Source organism: Pan paniscus, chromosome 17 (assembly GCF_029289425.2).
Source record: "Pan paniscus chromosome 17, NHGRI_mPanPan1-v2.0_pri, whole genome shotgun sequence".
NCBI classification, from domain to species: domain Eukaryota; kingdom Metazoa; phylum Chordata; class Mammalia; order Primates; family Hominidae; genus Pan; species Pan paniscus.
This window is the reverse complement of record NC_073266.2, coordinates 25,646,556-25,659,622: the sequence shown is the minus strand read 5'-3', so window position 1 is coordinate 25,659,622 and position 13,067 is coordinate 25,646,556.

The window sequence follows — 13,067 nt, the reverse complement described above, 5'->3', positions numbered from 1 at the left end:
TTGCTTGTTTTCTTTATCTTTCCTTCTTTCTTTCTTTTCTTTCTTTCTTCCTTCCTTCCATCCATCCTTCCTTCCTTCCTTTCTTTTTCTTTTTGCAGACATGAAAATGCCAATCTTCAAATTCATATGGAATTGCAAAGGGCCCCAAATACAACCTTGAAAAAGAATACAGTTGTAGGATTCATACTTCTCATTTACAAAACTTCATACAATCAAAACTGTAGGTATTGGCATGAGGACAGACATATAGACGTACAGAATATAATTAAGAATCCAGAAGTAAACTCATACATGTCAACTAATTTTTGACAAGGATGCAAAGTTCATCTAATAGAGAAAGAATAGTCTTTTCAACAAATGGTTCTGGGAGAACTGGATGCAAAAGAATGAGTTGGAGCCCTACCCCTCACACCATATACGAAATTAGATTGATTTATTTGCTTATTTATTTAGAGACAAAGTCTTACTCTGTCACCCAGACTGGAATGTAGTAGTGTGATCATAGCTCACTGCAGCCTCAACCTTTGGGCTGAAGTGATCCTCCCACCTCATCCTCCAAAGTAGCTGGGACTACAGGTGCACACCACTATACCTGGCTAGTTTTTTAAATTTTTTGCAGAAATAGGGTGTCACTATGTTGCTTACACTGGTCTCAAACTCCTGGCCTCAAGCAACCCTCCTACCTCATTCTTTCAAAGAGCTGGGATTATAGGTATGAGCCCCTACACCCAGCCAAATTGTATATTTAGATGGTTTAAATGACAAATTTATATTGTAAATTTTTAGCACAATAAAAAAGAAAAAAAATGCTTCAATTAAAAAAAAAGAAAAGAGGTCAGGTGCAGTGGCTCATGCCTGTAGTCCCAGCATTTTAGGAGACCAAGGCGAGTGGATTGCTTGAGGCCAGGAGTTCAAGACCAACCTGGTCAACATGGCAAAACTCCATCTCTACTAAAAATACAAAAATTAGCCAGGCATGGTGGCGCACATCTGTAGTCCCAGCTACTTGGGAGGCTGAGGCACAAGAATCACTTGAACCTGGGAGACAGAGGTTGAAGTGAGCCAAGATCACGCCACTACACTCTAGCCTCGGCCACGGAGTGAGACTCTGTCTCAAAAAAAACGCCTGTAATCCCAGCACTTTGGGAGGCCGAGGTGGGCGGATCACGAGGTCAGGAGATCGAGACCACGGTGAAACCCCGTCTCTACTAAAAATACAAAAAATTAGCCAGGCGCAGTGGCAGGCGCCTGTAGTCCCAGCTACTCGGGAGGCTGAGGCAGGAGAATGGCATGAACTCGGAAGACGGAGCTTGCAGTGAGCCGAGATCGTGCCACTGCACTCCAGCGACAGAGCAAGACTCCGTCTCAAAAAAAAAAAAAGAAAAGAAAAGAAAAGATGAATGAATCTTGAAAATAGTATGCTACACAAAAAGGCCACATAGTGTGTGAATCAATTTACATAAAATGTCCAAATAGGCAGATCTATAGAGACGGAAGCAGATAGTGGCTATATAGGGTTGATGGAGGGAGGGGAGGGATTGGGAAGGGTGCTAGCTAAGGGTTTCAGGTTTCTTTCCAAGGTGATCAAAATGTCCTAAGATCAATTGTGGTGATGGTTGTACCGCTCTTTGAATGACCTAAAACCATTAATTTCAACATTTTAAATAGATGAACTATATGGTATATAAATGATATCTCATTGAAGCTATTTTTTTAATGGGCAAAGGACTTGAATAGACATGTCCTCGAAGAAGATATACAAATGGCCAACCAGCACATAGAGAGAGGCTCAACATCATTAGCTGTCAATGAAAGACAAATCAAAACCGTGAGATTCCACTTCACACTCTAGGAGGGCTGCAATAAAAAATACTATAGATAGTACAAAATAATATAGATGTATACATAATAAAGATAACAAGTATTATCAAGAGTGTGGAGAAATTGGAACCCTCATGCTAGTAGGTCTATGGAAAACTGTCAATTTTCATAGGTTAAACATAGTCATATGACTCAGCATGTCCACTCCTGGGCATCTTCCCAAGATAATTGAAAGGATATATCCACACAGAAACCTGTACATGTGTTCATAACAAAGGTACATATGCTGTGTTCATAGCAGCATTATTCATGATAGCCAAAAACCAGAAAGGGCCTAAATATGTATCAACTGAATGGATAAAATGAAATGTGGTGTATTATTACAATGGATTATTATTCAGCCATAAAATGAAGACCTGATACATGCTATAGCATGGATAAACCTTGGAAACAAAGAAATCAGACATGAAAGACCACATATTATAAGATTGCATTTATACATATGAAATATGCTGAACAGGCAAATCCATGGAGACGGAAGACGGTGATTAGGGATTGCCAGGGGCTGGGGGGATGGTTGATAGAGTGTGCAAGACTAATGAAGGTGGCTGCCTACAGCAGGCAGGATGGTGTGGACTGTCTGAGCTTCTCGGTGTGTGCTTTTTCACAGTGTTTACCTTATTGAACCATGTGAAAATATTACCTATTCAAATAAAATATAATACAATCTAAGACTATTAAAGGATGTTATTTTTTTCAGTGCTGAGTGAGATTACAAGTACTTTTGAAAAAATAATTTTATGACTATGTATATTTTCCAAATATCCTATAATAAATGTATAATAGTTTTACAAGCAAGAAAATGTAAAACGTTGAAATATAAAAGGTTCAGTATAAGGATGGGGCCAGGTGCAGTGGATTATAGAATCCCAGCACTTTGAGAAGCCAAGTGGGGAGGATGGCCTGAGGCCAGGAGTTTGAGACCAGCCTGGGCAACACAGTGAGATCCCCGTCTGTACAAAAAAATTTAAAAATTAGGCCAGGTGCAGTGGCTCATGCCTGTAATCCCAGCACTTTGGGAAGCTGAGGTGGGCTGATCACTTGAGGTCAGGAGTTCAAGACCAGCCTGGCCAACATGAGGAAACCCCATCCCTACTAAAAATACAAAAATTAGCCAGGCATGGTGGCACGCACCTGTAATCCCAGCTACTCTGGAGGCTGAGGCAGGAGAATCGCTTGAACCCGGGAGGGGGTGGTTTGCAGTAAGCCAAGATCAAGCTACTGCACTCCAGCCTGGGAGACACAGTGAGACTCTGTCTAAAAAAAAGAAAAAAAAAAAAAAAAACCGCCAGGCACGGTGGCCCATGCCTGTAATCCCAACACTTTGGGAGGCTGAGGCGGGTGGATCACAAGGTCAGGAGTTCAAGACCAGCCTGGCCAAGATGATGAAATCCGGCCTCTACTAAAAATACAAAAATTAGCCATGCATGGCCAGGCGCGGTGGCTCACGCCTGTAATCCCAGCACTTTGAGAGGCCAAGGCGGGTGGATCACGAGGTCAGGAGATCGAGACCATCCTGGCTGACACAGTGAAACCCTGTCTCTACTAAAAATACAAAAAATTAGCCGGGCGTGGTGGCGGGTGCCTGTAGTCCCAGCCACTCTGGAGGCTGAGGCAGGAGAATGGCATGAACTCGGGAGGCGGAGCTTGCAGTGAGCCGAGATCACGCCACTGCACTCCAGCCTGGGTGACAGAGCGAGACTCCATCTCAAAAAAAAAAAATTAAAAATTAAAAATTAGCTCGGTGTGCTGGTACAGGCCTGTAGTTCAAGCTACTCAGGAGGCTGAGGCAGGAGGATTGCCTGAGCCCAGAATTCAAGGCTGCAGTGACCTATGATCACACCACTGCACTCCAGCCGAGGTGACAGAACAAGACTCTGTCTTTCAAAATAAAAAAAAGTTCAGTATAATTTTTTTTTTCATCAGTGTGGACAGAAACAAAGTTACAAAATGAAAAGTAAAAGTATCTTCATTTCTCATGTTCACATCTTAAAGGTAACTTTCTTTCTTTCTTTCTTTCTTTTTTTTTTTTTTTGAGACGGAGTCTCACTCTGTTGCCCAGGCTGGAGTGCAGTGGCCTGATCTCGGCTTACTGCAAGCTTTGCCTCACAGATTTCAAGCTATTCTCCTGCCTCGGCCTCCCAAGTAGCTGGAATTACAGGTGCTCACCACCATGCCTGGCTAATTTTTTTGTATTTTTAGTAGAGACGGGGTTTCACTGTGTTAGCCAGGATGGTTTCAATCTCCTGACCTCGTGATCCACCCACCTCAGCCTCCCAAAGTGCTGGGATTACAGGCGCGAGCCACCGCGCCCGGACTTTTTTTTTTTTTTTTGACACAGTCTCACTCTGTCGCCCAGGCTGGAGTGCAGTGGCTGATCTCGGCTTACTGCAAGCTTTGCCTCCCAGATTTCAAGCTATTCTCCTGCCTTGGCCTCCCGAGTAGCTGGGATTACAGGCACCTGCCACCATGCCCGGCTAATTTTTGTATTTTTAGTGTTTCACTATGTTGACCAGGCTGGTCTCTAACTCCTGACCTCAGGTGATCCACCTGCCTTGGCCTCCCAAAGTGCTGTGATTATAGGCATGAGCCACGGTGCCTGGCCTTTAAAGGTAAATTTCTAGGTAGTTTTTTCTGTGTGTGTGTGTCCATACATTTTATATGTATTTGCAAGCATATAGAACTAATTTTTAGGCCAGGTGTGGTGGCTGATGCCTGCAATCCCAGCACTTTGGAAATCCAAGGCTGGTGAATTGCTTGAGGCCAGGAGTTTGAGACCAGCCTGGCCAACATGGTAAAACCCAGCCTCTACTAAAAATACAAAAAATTAGCCGGGCGTGGTAGCATGCGCTTGTAGTCCCAGCTACAAGGGAAGCTGAGGCCTGAGAACCGCTTGAACCCGGGAAGCAGAGGTTGCAGTTAGCCGAGATGGTGCCACTGCACTCCAGCCTGGGTGACAGAGTAAGACTCTGTCTCAAAACAAACAAACAAACAAAAAAACTTATTTTTACATGAACGAACGTGTACTTTATGCATCTTGATTTTTTCTTTTGTTTAACATATATTTTTGTATGTTAATAACATATAGTTCCCCCAAGGCATTAATAAACTCTATTGTATTCTCTTGTAAAGCTTTAATAGTTTTCTCACCAAGCGTCATTTAGACTACTTCTCATTTCTTTTTATTTCAGAAGCCACCGTGAGCTTTTTTTTTTTTTTTGAGACAGGGTCTTGCTCTGTCACCCAGACTGGAGTGCAGTGGCATGATCATAGCTCACTATAGCCTTGAACGCCCAGGCTCAAGCCTCAACTTTCCAAATAGCTGTGACTACAGGCCTGCGCCACCACAGCTGGCTAATTTTTAAATTTTTTGTAACGTTGGAGTTTCACTATACTGCTGAGGCTGGTCTTGAACTCCTGGCTTCAAGTGATCCTCCCATCTTGGCCTCCTAAAGTGCTGGGATTACAGACATGAGCCCACGCACCCAGCCAATTATTCTTATTGGTACATGCATATATACACATGTGCCAGCGTCCATTCAGAGGATGGTTTCCTAGTAGAGAGATTGCCTGGTAAACATTATTTTTTAGAAAATAATTTGTGTTGGCCGGGCGCGGTGGCTCACGCCTGTAATCCCAGCACTTTGGGAGGCCGAGGCGGGCGGATCACGAGGTCAGGAGATCGAGACCATCCTGGCTAACACAGTGAAACCCCGTCTCTACTAAAAATACAAAAAATTAGCCGGGCGTGGTAGCGGGCGCCTGTAGTCCCAGCTACTCAGGAGGCTGAGGCAGGAGAATGGCGTGAACCCGGGAGGCGGAGCTTGCAGTGAGCCGAGATCGCGCCACTGCACTCCAGCCTGGGCGACAGAGCGAGACTCCGTCTCAAAAAAAAAAAAAAAAAGAAAAAAAAAAAAAGAAAATAATTTGTGTTTTGTGGCTAGGGCTTGGGCTCACTCACCCAGAGTTGTGCTGCATACGGTTCCCCACTAGGCGTCAGGAGAACCCTATAAATCTCTAGACAACGCCGTGCATTTCCAGAAAACCTTCAAATGTGTTCACAAGGCTGGTCTGGATTTTTCAAAAAATAATTTTTCTATTGTTCATAGTTCATCTCCACGAACAACCTAATGCTGTGTTTTCTATAAAGTGAAGCTGACATAATCTTTTCCAGTGGTGGTCTTGGTTTGTGCTACTGTTCCTGGCAATGGGCCTCAGGTAAAGGAATAGAAAAGACACAATGCCCAGTTGCTATTTTCCAGATGATAATGAGTAAAACCATGAATGATGTCACTGATGCCAGGGTGCTACCAATGCACGTTTCATGAATGACAACTGCAGAACATTTAGAAGATTCTTTATCACCCTTTTACTAGGTAGTGATCAAATATTTTTCTAAAAGAGTTGACCACAATAGTATACTCAAATCATAAAGTTTCTAGATTTTTCCCAATTGTATCTTCTTGTAAAAAAATGTGATGATTGCTTTGGTACACCAAACTCCTTGTCATAAGCCATCTTTTGAGTACAGTACCACAATCCCAGAAGGCATTATGTGAGAAGGCATTTGAAAGCTGAGAAGGAAATGGTTTGTTAGGAACCTAGTGAGAAGCTCTGTAAGCTAGATTGGATAGAATTAAAGTACCCAGAAATAGAAGTAAGGAGGAGAACATAAGATGTGTATTGAAAAGACTTACTTCAGCAATTTTTTTTTTTTTTTTTTGAGACGGAGTTTTTTGAGACAGAGTTTTGGTCTCGGCTCACTGCAACCTCCGCCTCCTGGGTTCAAATGATTCTCCTGCCTCAGCCTCCCAAGTAGCTGGGATTACAGGCACCCACCACCACGCTCGGCTAATTTTTTGTATTTTTATTAGAGACGGGGTTTCACCATGTTGGCCAGGCTGCTCTCGAACTCCTGACCTCAGGTGATCCACACGCCTCAGCCTCCCAAAGTGCTGGGATTACAGGCGTGAGCCACCACATCTGGCCTTACTTCAGCAATTCTATGTAGGTGTTGAAAAGAGGAAACATACCACAGAAAGTAAAAGGGATGTGCTCCCGTTTTTTCAGAGACAGAGTCTCACTTGTTGGCCAGGCTGCAGTGCAGTGGTGTGATCATAGCTCACCATAACCTTGAACTCCTGGGCTCAAGTGATCCTCCCACCTCAGACTCCTGAGCATCTGGGACAACATGCTCACAGCACCACACCGAGCTAATTGTTCTATTTAAAACAATTTTTTTTTTTTTGGCCAGGCACAGTGGCTCACACCTGTAACCCCAGCACTTCGGGAGGCCGAGGTGGGAGGATCGCCTGAGGTCAAGAGATTGAGACCATCCTGGCCAACATGGTGAAACCCTGTCTCTACTTAAAAAATACAAGAATTAGCTGGGCGTGGTAACAGGCACCTATAGTCCCATCTACTCAGGAGGCTGAGGCAGGAGAATTGCTTGAACCCAGGAGGCAGAGGTTGCAGTGAGCTGAGATCACACCTCTGCACTCCAGCCTGGTGACAGAGTGAGACTTCGTCTCAAAAAAAAAAAAAAATTTTTTTTTTTTTTTAGAAATGAGGTCTGGCTATGCTGTCCAAGCTGGTCTCAAACTCCTGGCCTCAAGCTATTCTCTTCCCTCAGCTTCCTGAAGCACTATGATTATAGGGATGAGCCACCATGCCTGTCCTGCTCTGTTTTAATAATATACTGGTACATCTTGTCCATTTGAGTCTCAAGATGGTTGTGAATTTAGTAAGAGAACATGTCCTTGGATTCCAGCAATATTCTATAAGTTCTTAGAATAGCTAGGTGCTGGCAGGTAGCTAGGCACTAGTAGGTAGCTACTTCTGCAACTTGCTCTGACAACGTGGCAGGTGGAAGTCTCTGTAAATAAGATCTTTACTACCATTGTATTTGAGGATCAGCGAAACATTACAGCCTTAGTTTTGTTATAGTCCTGGGGTAATAGATGAGGCAAATATCCATGACAAATGGGAAAGAAACATCCCCTCAGAATCTTCTTACCTATTGGGAGAATGGTTTTCTCTCTAAGTTAAAACAAACTTTCTGATACAGTAGTTTTCAAACTTATTTATTTTTAGCAGCAGTCTTTTGTAAAAATGAAAATTTGACATGGACTTTCAATGTATAGAATCTGAATATATACAAACAAAAAGTAGGACCACTGCTTGAAAAACTCCTCGGTTTACCCCCGAGCTGGTCAATAAGGTCATAGGGCTTCCCGGACACGGCTTGAAACACACTAGACTAGACGGCTCTGTCAGTAATTACACTAGACAGAGCCCCCGCTGCCCCATGGCCAAGCCACTCCCAGTTTACAACCCCCTAGGAGTCACCCTTGACTCACTGAACAAGCAATGTTCAAGTGACTACTGTTTGCCACCACCTGGGTTAGACCCTGGGTACACAGAGATGAAGGAGGCTCAGGTCTCATCCTTGAGGAGCTCAGAGTCCATGCAGAACTACTTTCTAAACTTTAGGGAGCATTGTAATTGCCTGGGCTGCTCATTAATATGTATTATTTCTGGTTTTCACCCCAGAAATGCCCATTCAAAAGGTAAGGGGTGGAGCCTAGAAAGTTGCATCTTTAATATGCATTAACCTAGTGGGAGAAACACAAACATAAACAAGTGCAGTAATGAGGAACCAATGTGCTGGGTGTGAACGGAGGCAGCGGGAGGATTGCAGGATGACGGAGGGGCGTGAGGGCACCCAGGCGGGCATTAGGAGGCCTGGAGGGCATGCCAGCAGAGGGAGTCCCAAGGGGCAAGTCCCAACTGCCTAGCTGTTAAAGTCTTCCAGAGGAGTGAGCCACAGCCAGGGCTGAAGGGGCCGCACAGTAGGGCTGGTCATACAACAGCAACCTGAGAGGAGCTCGCTCATATCGTGCACTGCCTCGCATCACTGTGCTAAGGACTTCACACTTATTCTCATTTCATTCTCACAAGTCCCACCACATAGTGCTACTAATATTCCCACTTCATGAATGATGTTGACATTTAGCGAGATTAAGTGACTTGCAGAAGGGGAACGAGGACTGGAACCCAGGTTTGTTCCTTTCCAAACCCATGTCTTCAACTATTAAATCCTATTTCATCTTTTTTTTTTTTTTTTTTTTTTGAGACGGAGTCTCGCTCTGTTGCCAGGCTGGAGTGCAGTGCCGTGGTCTCAGCTCACTGCAACCTCTGCCTCCTGGGTTCAAGCGATTCTCCTGCCTCAGCCTCCCAAGTAGCTGGGATTACAGGCACGTGCCACCACACCCGGCTAATTTTTTTGTATTTTTAGTAGAGATGGGGTTTCACCATGTTGGTCAGGCTGGTCTTGAACTCCTGACCTCGTGATCTGCCTGCCTCGGCTTCCCAAAGTGCTGGGATTATAGGCGTGAGCCACAGTGCCAGACTTTTTTTTTTTTTTTTTTTTTTTGAGACTGAGTCTTGCTCTGTCACCCAGGCTGGAGTGCAATGGCATGCTCTCAGCTCACTGCAGTCTCAGCCTCCCAGGTTCAAGCAATTCTCCTGCCTCAGCCTCCCAAGTGGCTGGGACTGCAGACATGCCCCACCATGCCCAGCTAATTTTTGTATTTTTAGTAGAGACAGGGTTTTGCCATATTGGCCAGGCTGGTCTTGAATTCCTGACCTCAGGCAATCCACCCTCGTTGGCCTCCAAAAGTGCTGGGATTACAGGCATGAGCCACTGAGCCCAGCCCCTATTGCCTCTTAAAGGATGTAGACAAGGGAATGGACCAAAACAATCTGTAAGAGGTAAATTCCAGAGGACTTGATGATTGGTTGGCTGTAAGGAGTGAGCAGTCATTCCCTATTCTCCAGCCTGGGGTGCCTGAGTGATGCCACTGACCTGAACAGTGCCTCCTGGAAGAGGAGCGTGCTGAGGAAGGAAGGCTCTGGTAGCTGCCTAGGGAATGGCCTGCAGGTAGCTGGATGTGTGGGAATGAAGGTTGGGTAGAAATCTGATATAGAGATGTTGGTTTGGGAATCAGTGGAAACTGTGAAACTCAATGAGTTCACTCACAGAGAGAGGCCTTGAGTGAGAAGAACAGAAGAATGGAGGAGAAGTAGAGTGTGCAAAGGAGGCAGCGAAAGGGAGTGTCATGGAAGCCAAGGGAGTGGAGTTTCAGCAAGAGTCACCTGAGTTCAACTGACGTAGAGAGGTCCAGAAAGATGAGGGCTGAACAGTATCCACTGGATTGGCACATTTGATGGTTGACGACCTTAAGGAGACAAGTTTCAGGAGCCCATTACAGCACGTCGCAGAAGAACTAAGTAGGAACAACAGCAAGCTGGAGAGAGCAAGCATGGACCATTCTTTTGAATGGCTTGAATGAGAAGTGAGGGCAAAAATCGCAGGACATGACAGGGAGTGGAGCAGCCTGGAAGACAGACTCCCAGTGCTTCTCTGCACGGGTTGGCATTTGCCACCATAAACTGCTAGGATGGCGAGAGTAATCCATCCTTTGCCTTGTGAAAATGGGCTTTTGCAACCAGGCAGATGACTGTGGTTCTCAAGCCAAAGAAATGGAGAAGAGGCATCGCAGCAAGGGACGAATTTTTCTTCAGAATTCTCCATTTCCTGGAAGTCTTCATTCCTAATTCCCACACCTGCTGGTGACAAGACACAGTCCTGATGTCCCTGCCTGAGAGGCTCAGCCGGGGACCTCAGGAACAGCTGCATCCTGGTGTCCTTCCGCCAGCCAACAGGTGGCCACCTGCCCTTCTGGGTGGCATCTTTCCAGTTCTACAGAAACTATAAAACTGCAACAACAACAAAGGGACTGCTGGGTGTCGCTGAGTCAGACCCGTGTGTCACCTGGCCGCCCGCACCCCCATGCCTGCCTGCGAGGGCCTTTCTGGGCTGCTGTCCAGAGCGCATGCGCCGCCCTGCTGCGACCTCTCCGCAAGGGCTGCAGGGTGGGCCAGGGGCGTCTCTGCTGGAGCGCTCTTCTAAAAAAGGGCATGGTTCCACTTACTATTTACTTAAAAACAATGCATCTTTTTCTGTTGGAGTGGTGGGCGATTGGGGATTGCTCCTTTGTTTCCCACAAACAGAAGCAAGGGCCGAGAGGGGGAGTTCTCTTTCTTTTTTCTTTTTTTTTTTTTTTGAGACGGAGTCTCGCTCTGCTGCCCAGGCTGCAGTGCAGTGGCGCGATCTCTGCTCACTGCAAGCTCCGCCTCCCGGGTTCACGCCATTCTCCTGCCTCAGCCTCCCGAGTAGCTGGCACTACAGGCGCCCACCACCACGCCCGGCTAATTTTTTGTATTTTTAGTAGAGATGGGGTTTCTCCATGTTAGCCAGGATGGTCTCGATCTCCTGACCTCGTGATCCACCTGCCTCGGCCTCCCAAAGTGCTGGGATTACAGGCGTGAGCCACCGCGCCCAGCCTCTTTATTATTTATTTTATTTTTTTTAAGTCAAAAAGACTTGGCCATATTTATAATCAAGGGTGGGATGCAGGGTGGAAGAAACCGAAATTTGAGTAGAGAAGACTTGCAGAGCAGATTCCCCCGCCACCCCGGGCCCCGCGGAGAGTTGGGGAGGTAGGCGTCATCTGAGGACAGAGGGCAGTGTGGGGAGCTTGGTCTGGGTCCAGATCGTGACAGCATCTCCTGCAGATGGGATATTTGCCCTGTGTCTGACACTGTGTCAGTACTCACTACCACCTGTGGGCCGTCCAAGGCCATGAATGAGGGGTGATCCAGTGTGGGCCCCAGCAGCCGCACTCCAGAGCCTGTGCCCTTAACCAGCACAAACCAACATACAGCTCCACCGTATCTAACCAAAGGGCCCAAAGGCAATAGAGATCACACTTCTTGGATTAATTTTCTCTACGTGGCAAGCAGCAAAGTCATCAACCCAGAGAGAGAGGGAACGCGAACTGACAAGGAGGTGCGGGGAGCATGGTCCGGGTTGGGGGAGGGTGATGACCAAGGATGAATGTATTACCCTTAGGGACCTGGATAAAACAAGATACCTGGAATGTCTTCTTTGACAATCGGTAAGATCCTGCCCTTTCTCCAGTAGCACAGAGTCATTTGGGCTCCTACCAGAGAGGGCCGACTGCAGCAGGGAGGGACAGAATGGAGGGACCGGAGGCGGGAGCAGCTCAGATTAGCCCTGATGAGGTGCAGGACAGGTAGGACGGGCAGGACAGGAGGGCCGGGAGTAGGAGCTAATGGAGTGTTTGGGGGCTGGGGGTGGCTATGAGGTTGAAGAGCAGGTGCCACCTGAGTGAGGTGGCAAAGAGGGAAGGACTGGAGGCTGTGCTCAGAGGATGGGGGACCAGTGAGGGCTTAAAGATACATATACATTCAGATGGGATTCAACAATGCAGCCATTTATAATAAAAAACCACGACCGAGGCTAAGGAGGGTCGCTGGTGGGCTGAGTTGCTCTAGACTGAATGTTTGTGTTCCCCAATTTCATATGTCGAAGCCTAATTCCCAGTGTGGTGGTATTGGGAGGTGGGGCATTTAGGAGGGGATCAGGTCGTGAGGGTGGAGCTTTATGAACAGGATGACTGCCCTTATAAAAGGGACCCCAGGGAGCTCCCTAACCCCTTCTGCCACGTGAGAACGCAGCAAGAAAACACCATCTAAGAACCAGGAAGCCGGCCCTCACCAAACACCAAATCCACCAGGGAAATGATCTCCCCCACCTCCAGCACTCTGAGAAATGATTGATGTTTAAACACATTTATGCCTGAAGTTGCAATTTTTTGAATTTTTGCTATCAGACCTTGGCAATAACTTTGAGCAGTAGGATATAAATAGCTCCCACATGCTTAGCGTTCCGATAATGGAACACTAGGCATAAATGGGTTTAAACTGCCCAGTTTGCGGGATTTTGTTGTGGCAGCCAGGGCAGCCTATGAGGGAGTGGCTATGTCCTTGAGAACTGTTTCTTTACTCTCTCTTTCTTCCTTCCTTCCTTCCTTTCTTTATTCTCTTTTCTCTTTCTTCTTTCTTTTTTTCTTTCTTTCTTGCTTTTTTTAAAATTTCTTTCTCTCCTTCTTTCTTCTTTCTTTCTTTCTTTTTTTTGTTTTTGATGGACTCTCACTCTGTCACCCAGATTGGAGTGCACTAGGGCGATCTTGGCTCACTGCAACCTCTGACTCTTGGGTTCAAGTGATTCTCCTGCCTCAGCCTCCCAAGTAGCTGGG